The following is a 13,359-nucleotide window of genomic DNA, read 5'->3' on the forward strand; positions in this document are numbered from 1 at the left end:
CAATTAATTTTGGAAATATTGATAAACATTGAATTTCCCCACACCTTTAGCCAGGTTAATGATTTTAAGTTTTCGGTGATGACTTTTCTGAATTTTATCTCACCTTCTTTTATTCTTCTTTGTAATTTTATCACGTGTGTATGTATTGCTAAATATATCTTATTTTGTTTGATTTTGAACTTCATTTATGGAATCGGCTTGTTTTCTCCAGAACTTTGCTTCTCTCACCGTTGCTTTTGGCATCCACAGAAAAGCAGGTTCCTATAGTTATTTCATTCACGTGCTAAGTCGCCGCAGTCGTGTCCAACTCTTTGCTACCCCATGGACTGTAACCCACCAGGCTTCTCTGTCCATGGGATTCTTCAGGCAAAAATACTGTAGTGGGTTGCCATTTCCTTCTCCAGGGGATCCCACCCAGGGATTGAACCAGAGTCTCTTATGTCTCCTGCGTTGGCAGGAGGGTTCTTTACCACTAGTGCCACCTGTTTCATTGTTTAATAGACCACATTTATCCATTCTCCCCTCGAAATCTGGATAGGTTCCAGCTTTTCCTCTAACAGTGCTGCTGCGAACTTTCTTGTATGTGTCAGCTGACGAGTGTATGTAGAACTTTCTCTACATCAGTTTTTTTTTTTCTAATTTTGATTGGGACTGATAATAAGAAATGCATTATGCCTAAAACAACTACACCTGAATACTCATACATTGTAACTGCAAGAAAAATTTCTTGAACTGTTCATTACTCTACAGGAGCTAGGTGCTCTGATATTTTGTGTCTTTTTTTTTTTTAAGGTGTGGTAAATACACATAAGAAAATTTACCATCTTAACCATTGCTTTTTAAAAAAAGAAGAAAGAAAGAAAGAACAGCCCCAGGGTGGAGCCACTAGCCCCAAACTTCATTGCAAACCAAGACTTCATTGCAGTTTCAGCCTGTCTCAAGAATGGAATTTCTAAACAGCACTAGAGAGGTAACCTTACCTGAAACAATCTGTTCTTTTCCTTTATTGTTAACCTCCTTGTCCCACATCATTTCTATAGAAGCTTCCCATTTTGTACCACTTATGGAGTGCCTTCCTATTTACTAGATGAGATGCTGCCTGATCCATGAATCATTGAATAAAGCCAATTAGATCTTCAAGTTTACTTGGTTGAATTTTGTATTTTAACACCTTTTTCAAGTGTCTCCCTTTTTTCAGTATATGTTTCCAGGTCACTGAAATTAACTTCATAACAATCTGAATTCCAGCCCTTTTTAAATTTTGGCCCAACCATTTGAAAGTAAGGGGCAGACACTGTGCCTCTTCCCCACAAAATTAGAGCATGTATGTGAAAACAAACATGTATGTGAAAAGGCAGTAACTGCCATTGAGAAGATAGGAAATAGAATATGAGACTGGACTGTGGGGAGATTTGTTGCCATTTTAAACAGAGTGGTCAGGGTAGGCCTCCTGGAGTAAAGATTTATAAAATTTCTGTGTGGAGGGAACAGCAGTGATATCAGGCAGGAAATTGGTGTGGAAGAACCACAAGGAGGGCAGTGTGGCTGGAGCCGAGTAAGCAAAGGTGTATGTTATAGGGGATGAAACAAGGGAGTTCCATTATGTAAAGTCTTACAAGGACTTTAAGTGAAGTGGGGAGTCATTTTGAGCAGGAAGTGATAGGATTAATCTACGAAGAGCCACTGGATCTACTTTGTTGAGACTGGACTTTAGCAGAAGCGGGAAGACCAGTGAGTGAAGAGGCTATTGCTATAAACAGGCAAGATGCTGGCGGCTCAAATCAGAACAGTAGCAGTGGAATGTGTGAAGAGTGGACAAACTCAGGATATGATTTGGAAGTAAGCCAACAGGATTTCCTGAAAGATAAAACAGGGTATGAGGAAAAGAAGAGTTCAAGATGATTCCAAGATTTCTGATCCGAGCAACTGGAAGGATAAAGTTGCCATTCATAGAGTGATGGGGCAAAAGTTTGCTTGGAGTGGGTTTGAATGGGTGTAAAAGAGACTGGGAGGGAAAGAACTGACAATGATGAGATCAAGCAGAGACAACTCCAGTGCTTCTAGTATACAGGGGCAAATAAATGGAGTGGTAACTTTAGGGGAAATAGAGGCAAAAGAAAGCTCAGGTTTTAAAGACTGAAAGAGTCACGTTTGGAAAAGAGCTTTTGTGTGTGTGTGTGTAGTCACCTTGCACTGCCAGCTTGTAAGTGCTCACTCAGTCATGTCCGACTCTGCGACCCCATGGACTGCAGCCCACCAGGCTCGTCTGTCCATGGAATTTTCCAGGCAAGAATACTAGAGTGGGTTGCCATTTACTACTCCAGAAGATCTTCGAACTCCAGAAGGGTTCGAACCCACATCTTTTGCACCTCCTGCTTTGACAGGCAGGTTCTTTACTGCTTGCACCACCTGGGAAGCCCAACTTGAGACTATTTTAAATTCTCTGCTTGAGATTTTTCAGAACATAGCATGAATTTGGGCTATGAACCATTTTTTAAGTAGCTATATATTTTATTAGTAAAAACTTATTCCATGGTAATTTTTGAAGACTCAGTAATCCTTAATATATAAAAGTATAAAAGAAAACACATAAGTGGCACCTTATTGTGAAAGTGTGGGCTACATAAAATCATGAAAATTTGTTAGTATATCTGGGTTTTAAGTGTAGTTTAAATATGTACCTGTTAAAGCAGGTACTATTCCCTCAATTAGGGAAAGGAATATTTTTATAATTATTTAGTGTTACATTGGAGAAGACAATGGCACCCCACTCCAGTACTCTTGCCTGGAAAATCCCATGGACGGAGGAGCCTGGTAGGCTGCAGTCCATGAGGTCGATAAGAGTCGGACACGACTGAGCGACTTCACTTTCACTTTTCACTTTCATGCATTGGAGAAGGAAGTGGCAACCCACTCCAGTGTTTTTGCCTGGAGAATCCCAGGGATGGGGGAGCCTGGTGGGCTGCTGTCTGTGGGGTCACACAGTTGGACACGACTGAAGTGACTTAGCAGCAGCAGCAGCAGCAGTGATACATTTTCATACATAATGATTTTTTAACTTCTTTTACATTTGAATAATTAAAATTTGACCTTTTAAAACCACAAAAAGGGATTTAATTGCCTATTCATTTAATACTTGTTCATAAACTTCACTCCAATTGTGGGTATCTCCTACAGGTGTTGTTTTCCATAACCAAAAATCACAATAGTCTATCAGTCACCACATTCTAAAAAAGTATACTTTATGATAAGCTGCCAGCAATGCATGGTGATTTATGTAATTAAGGAATCCCTCATAATAATCCCTGTTTAATAGTTTCATGTGTAAAATGAAATCCAAAAGCATATACTAGAGCTATGAATATGATTTATTGTTTGTTAATATATTTTGTTCTTTGTTAATATAATAAAAATGTTATTTGGTAATATAAGTTTGTCCCCAAGTCAATGAAAGAAAGCATACTTCTGTTACTTACCTATTGATACATAATAAATGAGTCCTAAACTTAATGTCTAAAACACTATTGTGCTGTGCTTAGTTGCTCAGTCATGTCCAACTCTTTACGACCCCACGGACTGTAGCGCACCAGGCTCCTCTATCCATGGGGATTCTCCAGGCAAGATACTGGAGTGGGTTGCCATGCCCTCCTCCAGTGGATCTTCCCAACCCAGGGATCAAACCCAGGTCTCCTGCATTGCAGTCAGATTCTTTACCATCTGAGTCACCAGGGAAGCCCATAAACACTACTAACACTTATTATCTCTCAGTTTCTGTGGGTCAGAAATTCAGCAGCTGCTTGGCTCAGTCCTTCTGGCCAGAGGTCTCTAATGAGACCCTAGGGTTAGAGGATCCATTTCTAAGATAACTTAATTCAGTGGTGCTTGTTGTTAACAAAAGGCCTTAGTTACTCCCTGTGTGGGTCTCTCCCCCGAGCTACTTGAGCATTCTCACAACACAGTAGCTGGCCTTGCCCAGAAAGAGCAAGGTAGAAGCTTCAATGGTTTATATGGCCCAGCCACAGAAGTCACATACCATCTCAACAATACAGTACTGATTACAAAGGTCAGCCCTACTCATTGTACTGGTCATTGTAAGAAGGGACTACACCAACAGATAAATGCCAGAAGGCCAGTATAATTGGGGGGCCACTTTAGAGGCTAGCTACCACTGTCTATAACACATCTGCAAATTTTTCTCAATACTTAAAATACACTGACTAATGGATCACAAGTAAGAAACTATTTATGAGTTGTTTGATTATAATTTCCACAATAGACCTTGTGGAAACCCTTAAATGTTCTTGCATGTGTTTTTACAAACTTACTTGCCTTTAATGACATACATTCTCATAGAAGACAGCCACAGAATTTAATCATAAGGTAGGTTTACCAGATGCACAGGGCTTCATGGGGCATGGATGTCAGCAGCCCTCATACCAGACTGGCTGACAGAGCAGAAGCCAATCAAAATGATCCAATGGGTCCTAGAGGAGAATGACCAGCTGATCTGCCATATTGTATCAGAACTAAAGCCTGGGCAACAAGTGAATCCAGTACCAGCATGTGTTACATACAAATCTCATTTATTTGGCTACCATCAGAGATGACAACCCAACCAGTGCTTCAAAAGCAATGGCTGTTGTGAGGAGTCATTGAATGTAATTATTTCCTGTGAAGGAGAGACAGAATCTTTTACCATCTTAACTGCTTAAAACATAAATGCAGCTTCTGTGACTCTTTAAAAAAATGTGGAGAAAGCCACTGAATTAACTATGCTCAGTGTAAATATTTATTTTAATAATTAAGCAAATTCCCTTAAAAATAAAAAATCTAGGTTTATGATGCATAAGGATTCTGATCTTATCCCTTCCCTACCTAAGAGCACATATTGGCTGTCTTCTGTGTACTCTTTCTTTCCTTCCCCATACACCAGGCTCCAATTTATGAGACCTTCTCAATATTTCCTAAAAGCACTGATCTTTCATGCATTGTACTGTGCTGTCTGCTCAGAAGGTCTTTCTATTTCCACCCAAGAAACTTGCTCACACTTCAAAGATCCATCTCACATATCACCTCCTCAGGGAAATTTCATGTGTGTGATAGAGAAATTCTTGTTTTTTTTCTACCAGTTTTGTCTCGGCATTGTCACTTTGTCTCAGCATTGTCACTTTGTTGAGACATGCTAGTTATTTGTATCCTTGCCAGTCTTCCTACTAATTTATGAACTTTTCCAAGACAGGAACCATTTTTAGGTCCTTGTTGACTAGTACAGTGCCCTGCGTAACTCACCAAATACTTGTTCAGTTCAGTTCAGTCGCTCAGTTGTGTCCGACTCTTTGCAACCCCATGGACTGCAGCATGCCAGCCCTCCCTGTCCATCACCAATCCCCGGAGTTTACCCAAACTCATGACCACAGAGTCAGTGATGCCACCCAACCATCTCATCTTCTGCCGTCCCCTTCTCCTCCTGCCCTCAATCTTTCCCAGCATCACGGTCTTTTCAAATGAGTCAGCTCTTCGTATGAGGTGGCCAAAGTATTGGAGTATCAGCTTCAAGATCAGTCCTTCCAGTGAACACCCAGGACTGATCTCCTTTAGGATGGACTGGTTGGATCTCCTTGTTAGCTTGGGATAATAGACCATTAAGTTCTTTTCCTTGTTCATGTGCAGTGATGCTTACTTTACCACTATGTGGCAGCAAACTACAGAATTATTTTTGGCTTTCAATAAGTTCAGCCAGGATGAATGCTCACCAAATGTCGACAGTGATTTTTCTGGGGGTGAAATTACAAGGGGCATTCACTTACCAAGTTGTTTATTTCAGCACTATTTGAATGATAGCGTATTTTTCACGTGGATTACAGAATTCATCCAGAAAGATACATAATATTTACAAACAGATTTTAGGTTATTAACTTCCTACCCAGAAGTATGTTAGAAAAGTTTGTCAGCTCAATTTAAATAATATGTTTATTTTTAAATACAACATTCAAATAGAAAATTATTTTGTTTATAAAAATTGCTCAATATTATGTTTTTAAAACTCATATTGGTGCATATAACTTTTTTTACATAAATCACATATTTAAGCTTTAAAAGAAAATTTCAGTGAGTAATTTAAAAATTAGGTGACTCAGTGGTAAAGAATCCACTTGCCAATGCAGGAGATGGGGGTTTTATTCCTGGGTCAGGAAGATCCCATGGAGAAGGAAATGGCAACCCACTTCAGTATTCTTACCTGGGAAATCCCATGGACAGAGGAGCCTAGAGGGCTAGAGTCCATGAGGTTGCAAAAGAGTCGAACATGACTTAGCAACTAAACAACAAAATCTCTTCCGAGGAGCAAACTTGTAGATACCCACCACTGTTGCTTTGGGACATCTGGAGAAGAAATCCCTAGGACAAGAAGGGATGGAAAGCTTGATTTAAATTTTAAGAGAGTAGGACCCAGCTGGGTCCTGCGAGGGGAGAAAACAAAGTTTGTAAAACAGAATTTCTTGGAAAAGGTAAAGATTGTGGTTTTTTAAACTATAGTTGATTTACAATACTAATTTTAAGAGTACAGAAAAGTAATTGATTTAGTTATACATACATATTCTTCTTTTCCAAATTCTTTTCTGTATAGGTTATTACAAGGTATTGAATATAGTTCCTTGTGCTCTACAGTAAGTTCTTGTTGTTTATCCATTTCGTATGTAGTAGTGTGTATTTGTTAATCCCACATTCCTAATTTACTCCTCCCCGCTTCCCCTTTGGTAGTCATAAATTTGTTCTCTTTGTCCATAGGTCTGTTTTATAAATAAGTTCACTTGTATTATTTTTTAGATTCCATATGTAAGTGATATTATATAATATTTGCCTTTGCCTTACTTCACTCAGTACGATATTCTCTAGGTCCATCCATGTTGCTGCAAATGGCAATATTTCACTTTTTATGGCCAAGTAATATTCCATTGTGTGTGTATATGTTCGTACACACACAAACACACACATACACCACATCCTCTTTGTGTATTCATGTGTCAGTAGACACTTAGGCTGCTTCCATATCCCTGTGTACTATTCCCTATTCATATTTCCTGTGTCTAAAGTGAGAATCCTTGGACAAGTTCTTTCAGCCATGAGGACAGGAATTGACTAGTTTGGGGTAATGTTTTGGAGATATATTGTTCAATACTCCAAATACCCTTTTTCAGCTGTTCTACTTGTAGAACATAGTAGAAGTACCTTTGAAAGGAACTTGCTGCTGCTGCTGCTAAGTCGCTTCAGTCGTGTCCGACTCTGTGCAACCCCATAGACGGCGGCCCACCAGGCTCCCCTGTCCCTGGGATTCTCCAGGCAAGAACACTGGAGTGGGTTGCCATTTCCTTCTCCAATGCATGAAAGTGAAAAGTGAAAGTGAAGTCGCACAGTTGTGTCTGACTCTTAGCGACCCCATGGACTGCAACATATCAGCCTCCTCCATCCATGGGATTTTCCAGGGAAGAGTACTGGAGTGGGGTGCCATTGCCTTCTCCGTTGAAAGGAACTTAAATGGTGTTAAAAAATGACTAGGAGGCCCAGTCAATAGAACTCAGGGCAGGCTGATTGAGTACAGCAGTAGGTGAGAGACAAAAATTGGAGATGATTTCTAGGATTCTGGTTCGAGTGAATACACTGTAGTGGTCCTATTCCTCTGGAAGGACTGAGTTGAAAGCCTGCAGAATAGCTGCTTGGAGCATTTTGGGGTATGAGTAAATAAAGTTATGTTCTATAAATAAAGGGCAGGGAGGAAACCAGAGTTACTCAGCAGGGTTGGGAATAGAATGCACTGTGTGCTGGACATGGCTGTAAGTCATATGCAACTAGCAAGCACCTTTTTGGGCTTCCCTTGTGGCTCAGCTGATAAAAAAAAATCCGCCTGCAATGCAGGAAACCTGGGTTAGATTCCTGCATTGGGAATATCCCCTAGAGAAGGGAAAGGCTACCTACTCCAGTATTCTGGCCTGAAGAATTCCATGGACTGTATAGCCCATGGGGTCACAAAGAGTCAGACACCACTGAGCAACTTTTACTTCACTTGAAATATAGTTAACACTCTTGCCCCTTTCAGTCAAAGCCCAGTTCACTTCTGTGGGCACTTCTGTTAGAAAGTCTACAAAATGGGGCCATTCAACTTTATTTTAAAATATCATGCAAAATAGTGTCTCCTTTCAACTGAATGCTCCACCCTAGAGTCTCATGGTACCGGTTCTCTGGCCACACACTAATGTCAGCACTTACAGCCTACTTTGCCTAGAGTTACGTTGCCAGAGCTTTTGCCTTCTTTGGTCAGAACTGGCTTAGGACATGGTAATGCTCTCCCTGCCTGAGAGAGGAGGGACTTGAGCAAGGAGAGACCAGGGAAAGTCAGGTCTATAATAGTAATATCTGGCATTAATGGGCACTCAACACAAGCCAGACCTCTTCTCAGCCCTTCACAGAGGAGAGCTCTCTTAATCTTTATACAAATGTATTAATATCAGCTAATTACTATCTCCATTGTGCAAATGAGAAAACTGACTTTTCTTAAGGTTAAGAGAAAGGATTGAGTCAGAGACCCAAGTGTGATGCTTTACCACTGACTAAGTAAGCTAACTTCTTTCATCCTGTTTTCTCATCTTTTAATAATAGCTAGTTTCCTACATTGCTGTGGTAAGTAAATGAGATTGCACATGGGAAGTGCCTATCTGGGTTTCTGGAACAGAAAACATGTTCAATAAATTGTTTGTTATTTTTTTCCCACTCACACTTGATGGTCAACCACAAGCCCTCTTGGGCTCACTGCCTCTCACTTAATTTTCAGCACCCCCAGTGGTAGGCTGAACAAAGATTCCCCAACGATATCCATGTGGTAATCCTGGGACCTGTGAATGTGTTATCTTATGTGGTGAAAGGGACTTTGCAAATGTGATTAAATACAGGATTTTTGAGATGAGATTATTGTGGATTTCCAAGTGACCTCTATCACAAAAGTCCTCAGGAGATGGAGGCAGGAGGATTGAAATCAGAAAAAGATGTGATAACACAAACCGGGGTTAGCATGATGTGTTCTGAAGATGAAGGAAAGAGCCACGAGCCAAGGAATGCAGGCGGAAAGAAAGAAATGGAAAGACAAGGAACACAACCATGCTGACACCTTGATTTTTAACTCCAGAAGACCCATTTCAGGCTTCTGACCTGCAGAACTATAATAAAATGAGTGTGTGTTGTTTTAAGCTACCAAGCATGTAGTATTTGATATAGAAGCAATAACACACTAATGTACTCCCTAACTGAAAAAGAGGGTGGATGCCAGGTTCTGTTTACTTCAGGGTCCAGGCCAGACCCTCTCCAGTGTACTCACCTGGCCCGCTGCCCTCAGCCCCTTAGCTCAGACAGCCTTAGGGCTAGTGAGACTAAACCCTGTGCTGCTGGGATTTTTGTGTGGTGCCTTTTTTTTTTTTTTTTTCTTTTCTTAATTGAAAGAATAGATTTTGAGGAGAGAAAAGACATGGAGCAGAGAAGTATAGAATTGAAAACGAATACAAGTGCAAGCTGTTTTGTTAGTTGTTTTTTAACCACAGCAAACTAGTACTGCTGCTGCTGCTGCTAAGTCACTTCAGTCATGTCCAACTCTGTGCAACCCCATAAACGGGAGCCCACCAGGCTCCCACATCCCTGGGATTTTTCAGGCAAGAATACTGGAGTGGGTTGCCATTTCCTTCTCCAATGCATGAAAGTGAAAAGTCAAAGTGAAGTCGCTCAGTCATGTCTGACGCTTAGCGACCCCGTCGACTGCAGCCCACCAGGCTCCTCCTTCCATGGGGTTTTCCAGGCAAGAGTACTGGAGTGGGGTGCCATTACCTTCTCGGCAAACTAGTACAGACAGACCAATACAATATATCACAGGAAAGTTTCAAAAATCAAGGTGCTCCCTGAGAAAGGCTGAAAGATTCAGTCTCTGGACTTTGAAATTTAGGCTGCAGGCCCTGTTTGGGGGTAGATCCCTGGGTACCTAGCACCATCCACGTTTGCAACCGGATCGGAACAGGAGAATAGCCGCTTGGTCCAGCGGTAGAAGTGGAGGCAGTGTTGGATATCCTGTGGCGTATGACCGCTGAAGTTCCTCCCCTCGTCGCAGCGCCAGGTGGGGGCGTACTTCCTAACAAACTCCTTCCGGCGTGGGGCCGCAGTTCCTCTAGGTCGTATTTCTCCAGCCCACCAACAGTGCATTCCAACCGGAGTGCTTCACATCTCCTAAGCACATGTGCGTTTTATCATGGTCGTCCGGACTCAGGTGGTTCCTATGGGGCCAGGTCTGGCTGACATCTGCGGTCTCCTGGGGGAGACCTAAGCCTATCCCAAACTTTCCTGACTTGTGTGGCACTCGCCTCTGCCTGTGCTCAAAGTTTGATGTCGAAATGGGTAAATTCAGGCAGTGAGGGTCCATCTCATAACAGCGTGAAATGTTTGTCCAAACCCGGCTACCTCTTCCATGTCTGGTAGCCCACCCAGATGGGCAGGAGTTGAGGATTCTCAGAAGAAATAAACCATGCTGTCTCCACCCCAGCATGCAAGAAACCTTTGTGCTGTTCTCAGGGGGAACATACTTCCAAGGGTCCTACAAGAAAAGGAATTACTGCCCAGCCCAGGAGTCTGGCTTAGACTAGCTCCTCACTACCTATGGGACAACATCCTAGCCCCCTATACTCAGAGCTGTCCTGCACTAGGGAGGAACACATGTGGTCCCTTCAACTAGACCCCTTCCCCCAATTCCAATCATTTTCAAGTATTCCTTAACCCAGACCTTTAGAGCAGGCAGAGCTGGGATTCTCATTTTACTGATGGAGAATCATTCAAATGGAACAAATGACCAGTGTGCAGTGGTGCTGGTACTTAGTCCAGGGTTCCTTCCATTATATTCCAAACTCTCGTTTTTATATGCAAATGAGGCCAACTGTCTCAGTGACACTTTCCTACAAAATGAAACAATGCCATAATAATAAGGTCTTGGGAAATTAATGGTACTAAATGAGTAATTTGGATTTAATGTTAAATCCTGGAGTAGGTGACCCAGAGCCAGAAAGAGTGGCTTTCTGAATGTCTGGTGGCCAAATGACAATGTAACTGCAACAACAGGGTACTGATACTATCATCACAGGAAAGTCATGCATGCCCCAGAAGCTGAGTGAATGATTTGAGTGTGAGCTCTGACTTTTAGGGCCTGAAATGACAAAGATAAAATGTTAAGTCTCCAAACAAAGGTCAGAGGTTTCCACAATTATTTCTGCTTAGTGTGAAGAACCTCATAGTTTACAGTGAAAGAGCTCCTTTATCCATTTATTCAATGAATATTTATTAAACGTTGTCTTAAGTCAGTTCCCCCAGGAAACAGATTCTAGGCAGAGATTTGTGTAAAGGAGAGTTACTGGCAAGTACTCTTGAGAACAACCCTGGCAAGGGCTTGAGGGAAACAGAATAGGTCAGAAAGTGTTGAGCTGCGATGAATTTACTGCAGGGGCCTTAGGCAATCCTACTGGAGTTGTTTGGAAGGGACAGAGCTTCTGTCCTCCATCGAGCAGTTATTGGATCAGGTAATGAGCTGTCTGTCGCAGCTGAGACAAGCCACACGGAGGGGACAAATGCCTCGGCTCCTCCTGTGTTCTGGGCACTGTGGGATGGTTTGTGTTAGTCACTCAGTCATGCCCGACTCTTTGTGACCCTGTGGACTGTAGCCTGGCAGGGTCCTCTGTCCATGGAATTCTCCAGGCAAGAATACTGGAGTGGGTAGCCATTCCCTTCTCCAAATGATCTTCCCGACCCAGAGATGGAACTTGGGTCTCCTGCACTGCAGGCAGATTCTTTACCATCTGAGCCACAGGGAAGCGCATGCCATGGTCTAGTGATATGATGTTGAACCAGACAAGGTCTCTGCCTTCAAAGGTAACTATGAGGGCAGAGTTAAAAAATAAGCAAAAACAGTTTTTAAGAAAAAACCAGGAAATAGAAAATTATCTTGTAGTTAGAAACTGTATCCCATAAACTTAACAAAGAAAAATCCTTGCGTTTTATTGATGGCAATTAAAAGGTTGAAATATTTAGAGTGAAAAATCAATTCACTCTCTGCTGATAAAAAAAAATTGAAGAAGAAATAACAGTCATCCAGGAACTGTTCTAGAGAAGCTTGTATAGTAAATGTAATTGAAGCCACAGGACATTACTTTGGTATTCATCTGTAATGAACGGTGGATCCCTTCAGCCCTGCCCAAGAATAGGTGATGGGCCTTGATCTCTATGCTGAGGCCTACAAGTGGTCTCAGCTACTGGAAAAGAGGGCTGCCTTTGCAAGTAGGGGTGTGCTGCTGTTGGTACTGATTCAGCTCCTGTAGGCTTGGTGCCCGACCCAATCCCGTTCTCCCAGCCATCCTCTCCCTTATGTTGTTTTGTCCCTCTTCTTCTTTCCACCTCTTCTTCTTCCAATCTTTATTTCATCTCAGAGAAAAGTGCTTGCCTGTTATCCCAATTTGTTACTTATAGTATGACAATAAACTCTGTTCTTGAGCCCTTTAGGGTCTAAATATTTGAAATGAACAAAACAATTTCTCGGCCATGAGTTTCAGAAAAATCATGTGGACCTTAAAAAGCCGAAAATTGCCTTCCTTGTCCCCTGGTTGAGCTATGGTGTCCATTCCCTGAAGCAGGAGGAGTGGAATTGTCCTGGCGTTTTGGGTATGGGCAGAGGACCGTAATAGAGGTACCTGTGGACAGTGTTAAACCCTGTTCAGAGCTTCAGATGCTCCCCTTCAAATGAACATCTCTATTTGGATGCCCTGCCTCAAACTCATTTCTTTTTGTCTTGTTTCAGAATTCTCTTGAATTCTCCTGAATTCTCCATATAGCTTGTTTCCTAAAGCGGCAAAAACTCTGAAGATCTTTCTTTCCCTTGAACTCCATTCCCAGCTAACTAATCACCAAGTTCTAGATAGTTCCATATTTGCAATAACTGTCCTAATACAAGACACAGCTAACAACCTCCTTACCCCAGCACCACTGACATTCTGAACCATATACTTTCTTGTGAAGTGTCCTGTGTATTGTAGGGTGTTTAGCAGCATCCCTAGTCACGACCCACTAGATGTCAGTAGAACCCTTAGTTGTGACAATTAATGTCTGTATTCCTCCTGAGCTGGGCCATGTTGGAGGCAAAGGAAAAATCTGTGCCCTATGTACACTTCTCAAAATGTCCTCTCATATTTTGAACTAAGTGCAAAAAGTTAAAGTTATACAATAACAAGAAAACTGAATTTACTCTCTGCTAATGTGAAATTTGAAGGAAAAAAAAAAAACTGAAAACCATTC

At 41.8% G+C, this 13,359-nt stretch overlaps 1 pseudogene; it reads left to right on the forward strand.

Annotated features, from left to right (window-relative positions):
* Positions 4,419–4,656, forward strand: LOC102179105 (annotated as a pseudogene).

Source organism: Capra hircus, chromosome 11, assembly GCF_001704415.2.
Source record: "Capra hircus breed San Clemente chromosome 11, ASM170441v1, whole genome shotgun sequence".
In the NCBI taxonomy this organism is placed as follows: domain Eukaryota; kingdom Metazoa; phylum Chordata; class Mammalia; order Artiodactyla; family Bovidae; genus Capra; species Capra hircus.